The sequence below is a fragment of the Lepus europaeus genome, chromosome 4 (genome assembly GCF_033115175.1).
Source record: "Lepus europaeus isolate LE1 chromosome 4, mLepTim1.pri, whole genome shotgun sequence".
Classification (NCBI taxonomy): domain Eukaryota; kingdom Metazoa; phylum Chordata; class Mammalia; order Lagomorpha; family Leporidae; genus Lepus; species Lepus europaeus.
The window spans coordinates 21,741,357-21,746,745 of NC_084830.1; the positions used below are offsets into that span (position 1 = coordinate 21,741,357).

General features: G+C 40.2%; 1 long non-coding RNA gene across 1 annotated transcript; it reads right to left on the reverse strand.

Annotated features, from left to right (window-relative positions):
- Positions 1 to 336: 336 nt before the first annotated feature.
- LOC133758287 (uncharacterized) lies at positions 337 to 4,344 on the reverse strand. Its single transcript, XR_009865779.1, has 3 exons — positions 4,250 to 4,344; positions 1,029 to 1,219; positions 337 to 504 (listed from the first exon to the last, which is right to left on the reverse strand). It is a non-coding gene; the product is annotated as an uncharacterized LOC133758287 (long non-coding RNA).
- Positions 4,345 to 5,389: the final 1,045 nt, after the last annotated feature.

Sequence of the window (5,389 nt, forward strand, 5' to 3'; positions counted from 1 at the left end):
ACAGACTTCATTAATTCCATACATATGATTCCAAGTATATAATGATACTTTCCTCCCTCTCTCCCTCCTCCTTCCATTCTTTCCTTTTTCCTTTGCATTTTTTGTGATAGCATACTTTCAAGTTACTTTACAATTATAGGCTCAATGCTCTTCTAAGCAAAGAGCTCTACAAGTGAAAGATAATATACCATTGTGTCATGTGGTATAGACAAGGGTTGTAGACAACAATCAAATCACAAGATGTCAATTTAGTGCAAAATGTTAGCTACAACCAGAGAAAGCATGATATTTGTCTTTTTGCATTTTGTTTATTTCATTAAACATAATAGTCTCCAACTACACCCATTTTGTTGTGAAAGACAGGATTTCATTCTTCTTTATGGCTGAGTAGTATTCCATCATATCTCATTTTTCAATTTCATTCTGCCAATCTCTGGTATTGTGTACACACATCCTCTTGGATTCCCGTCATTTTATTGAAGCAATGAGCTGAACACTTCCATTCTGTCACATAAATAGCAGAAATACCAGGAATAAAAATCATGTAAGTTGCTTCAAAAAAGTTAGTCTTCAAGTGTGGTCCTGGGCACATGAAGATCACACAATCTCAGTGGTTGCCCAGGTGAGAATAGGAAAGTCTCCTGGTTACAGAAGAGGTACAACTAGGCCTACTTAACCAATTTGACTGCTAACAGGACCCTTTCTTCTTCTGATTCACCATCTATATTCTTATAATAAACTCTCACTTTTGTTAATAGTTTATGTACATTATTTGCTTGTGGTCCAGAAAAAAAAATGAGTACATAATCAGTTAATATTATAGATTTCATAATTTGCAAACTTTCATAATTTCATATACATACATATACACATACTGCCAGTGCAAACAAATACACACACACACACACACCTCTGCAGTGGCCAGTCCGTATTCTGACCAGCTATGCACATTGTGGTCTGTTGTGAAAATCTGAGCTGAAGCATGGCCATTTAGAGCAGAAGCTAAGGCACCAGTTGGGATACTTTACCCTGTATCACATTGCCTGGGTTCCGGTTCCGATCTGCTTCCAAGAATCTTTGATGAGCAGCTTTCTGATAATGCACTAATGTGCACCCTGGGAGGCAGTAGATGACGGCTCAAGTACTTGGGTTCCGGCCACTGATGTGGAAGAGCCAGATGAAGTTCCAGGCTCCTGGCTTCAGCCTGGGACATTCCAGGCTGTGACAGACATTTAAGGAGTGAACCAGTGAATGAAAAGCCCCTCTCTCTCTAACTCTTCCTTTTCTGTCTTTGTCTCTCTGCCTTTCAAATAAAAATGAAATAAATAAATTTATATAAAAAGAAAATAAAAACTTAGCTGAACTAACAAGAGTCTTACCCCTAAAAGTTTAAACTAAGGAACAACCAACACAAGCAGATAATTATGACGCCAGATAGAATTCTGTGAAGCATAAAATATGTGACAAACATTATGCTTCCCAATTTATATTGACATTTCATTTAAATGCAATAGTACTTTTATGATTTTAAAAATTTATTTATATCTGACACATAAAAATTATCCATAGTTATGGGGTACCATGTGATGTGGCAATACATGCATTCATTGTGTAATGTTCAACTCAAGATAAGCAAATCCATACCCTAAAACATTTATCATAACTTTGTGGGCAAAAATCAAAAATTTCTTCTCACGTTTTTGAAATATGTAGAACATTATTATTATCTATAGTCACTCTTCTGTGCATTAGAACATCAGAATTTTTGTCTTCTAATTATAACTTAGAACCTGTTGATCCACTTTACCCCATTCCTCACTCAGAACAATCTTTTAAAACAGGAGTTACTGTTCTCTTCATTTCATTGCTGATCAAACTAAGACTTAAATAATATCCTCAAAGTCACATGCTAATAAATAACAAAGCCAGGATCTAAATCCAAGAAATCTGACCCCAAGTCTAGGCAGCTAATCATATTTATGACAATGAAAATCTTTATAATGAAAACTTATGCTACAGTGTTAGGGCCTTGATAAAGTAATGTTATGAAGAAAGAGAAATGCTCACTGCCATGAGCACCTAATGATGAGGTGGGCATGGGGGCTCTGACCGAATCTGAAGCATAAGACTGGAACTCCGAGGAATAACATTTTGCACTGAGAACAAAATGTTATTTAGGAGCTAACTCGTCATTGGAGCGCAAGTATAGTACATGCAGTGACCCTGAGGAAGCGCATATCATAGCCCCTTGTGGACCTGAAAGAAAGTCAGCATGGCTGGAACAAAGAGAGCATTCTGGGAGACTGGGGAGTAACCACAGTGGAAAAGGAAGTCAAAGCTCCTTCCAGCTGGGCCTGGTAAAGTATGCTAGTGAATTGTACTGAAAATAGTCCTCTCACAGGCAGAATCACAAATTCTAGGCTTACATCACCTCCTACCCCAAGAGGTCATCATGGATGGATGAACTAACACATTCCATACTCACAAGGTATAGAATGTCATTGGTTCAACACGGCTGAAGGATCCTCTCATTTATCCAATCAGCAGGAGGGACCATGTCACATGATCCCTTGAGCCCATCGTATTTGGAAGAAGAAATGGTTTGCTACCAATAAGTGTATCAGATCACAGATTGCTGCATTAGCCTTCATTTTGAAGTTACACGATTCCCAATCATACTCAGATTCCCTTGGCTTGTGTATTTTATTATAAAAAGAAAACAGAACTCTAAGAAAAACCTAAATCTGACTCATAAGACTCAGAGCCAGCGATCCACAGGACATAGCACAATCTGTAGACATTTGTTCATGTGGTCACCAGTAATCTGGTTTGAATGCACTGCCATTAATGATTTCTAGGTGAGTCCATATCTCTGCTTCTCCTCTTGTTATTATGACTTTACTCTGTGTCTTCTGCTCCAGGTCTCCAATATTGAGAATCTGAATGTGCTGAACTGTCATCTTCTAGGGACGCCTAGAAGATGTAAACCCTGTCAAGGAGGATGCTTCCCATAGGTCATCCCCCAGAATAAACTCTAGCGCCTGGTCATCTTTTTAGTACCATTGCACTCCAGTCAGAACCATGACACTGTGGATGAAGGACTCTATCTTTGTGTGACAGGGGGCTGACATACTGTAACAAGGAGGCTTGAACTAGTCACAGATATGCTACGTGTGAATTGCACAATATGGTCTAACACAGAATTTTTTAATTAATATTTTTTAAATTTAAAAATTTAATCAGAAGTCAAGTTAAATAATAAATTTTTAATGTTTGATTAAAATTCTAAATTTTCATGTAGTAGTCCACATTTTCAGTTTTACTTTAAAAATTGGAATGCCAGAAAACTGTGGCCACAGTCAGCGGGCACTAAGCAGTGGCTGACCCCTGAAATGACACCTGAGTTCTCTAGATCACCCTACTATGAACTTAGTATCCTCTTTCACTTACTCTCCTGACTGCTGTAGGCACTGGATTTGGGAAGTCTGAAGGGAAGGAGTAATATGCAATTACTTTGCTCAAAAGGCAGTTTATAAGGAGAAGACATGCTTAAAAAGTCACTGACTACCAGACTTTCCCAATTGCAAATTCAGAAACTGTGTCTAGTATGATTTCATCCCTGCTGAAAGCTTCTGTGGCAACGTTGAGGCAGCCTTGGAATGCTGTTAGTGTTCCTGCAAGCTACATCCTAAAAGGCATGTGATCCTTTATTGTATCCCCACAGGCTAACTCAGACTGAGTACTTTTATAAAAGGATTGGGGATAGAGCAATGGCTAGTAAAACTTGGACCAATTCCTTTCCATAACTTAGGTCATCATTCTCTGCCCTATTAATGCTTGCTACAAAACACAGTAATAATAGGATCTCCTTGCCAAGCCACATACTCTTTCTGATTATTAGATGGCCCAGAGGGATGGATAGACCTCATGCTGGTAATATTGGACACTCACACTAGTATGTTCATGCTTTGTTCTTGAGCATAAATGCTACTACTCATGTTCAAACACAGCTCAAAAGCCAAACTGCTGTCTACCTCCCTGACAGCCATATGACCTTGGGAGGGTCACTTCATCTGTTTTGGCTTCGATTTCTTCACCTAAAATAATGTAGATAATAATATGCGCTGCAGTGAATATTTTCTGAGTTATATCAATGATAGGTATACACTTCCTTCTTTACTCACTTAAGGTATATAATAAACTCAAACTCAGGCACTTAAAGATTTTAAATTAAATTAACCTTTCTCACCCCAGACTTCATCGTGTCATTCCTCTGAGAGCCTTCCCAATGCAAATACTTAGTCCTGGTTTCCAGAGAGATCATCTGATCAGTTCTACCAGAGGCTGTAGGTTTTCCAGAGTTGCTGCAGCTGTCAGTGTCTCCAGGGGAAGGTTGGGTGATCTCATTAGAGAACTCACTACCAAAGCATCTAACTGTGCCACATGCACCTCAGCTACCAAACCCATGAGGCCACAAAGTTTGGTGAAGAGCCCAGCTCTCCAAGGCTGCTGTGGTCAGGAACCACATACCATGCATTCAGAGAGGAGCTCTCAATAGAGGAGGAGGCTCTCTCCCCTGGAGGTATACACTACTTCCTGTGGAAGCTTCACCCTCCTATCCTGACCTTGTGACCGATTCCACATACTAAAGATTTTCAGGTTAACCCAAATCACGATCAGCTGAAACATTCTCTCTCATGACTTTGATTCCCTGAAGTCAGAGAAAGCCACCTCTCTGCCAATCCCACCATACTCCCAAGCCCATTCACATCTCCTGCCACCTATGAAAAGTCTGTTTCTGCCATGAAAAATAAAACACACAAACATGTAAAGTTCCTGGACCAGTACTTGGCACAAGTACTTCATTGCCTTGCTTTGCCTTGAGATCACAGCCAACCCTGCACCCCTTTTAGTGCCACACATGTTTTAAACCATGGCCTTGGAGACAGGTCACAAGGTGGGCTATATAACTACTGAAGTTTATGTTTCCTGACAGTTACTTAGGGGAGGTGTTGCTATGGTGCTCTTCCCTAAGGAAGATGGTGAAGTAAGTCAAGCCGGTATAGCATGGGAGGGCCACAGAGTGAAGTGATTGAGAGTGTGGATGCAGAGGAGAGATCACCTGATCTGTCTCGTCTTTGACCCTGTGATCCTGAATGAATCATTTGACTTTCCTATGCTTCAGTCCCCTATAAAATGAAGCTCTTATGAGGTTGACATGAATTAGTATTTGGAGAGCCCTTAGAGGCACTATGTATTAAAAAGTATTAAATAACGCCAGCACACCGGGTTCTAGTCCCGGTCGGGGCACCGGATTCTGTCCCGGTTGCTCCTCTTCCAGTCCAGCTCTCTGCTGTGGCCCAGGAGTGCAGTGGAGGATGGCCCAAGT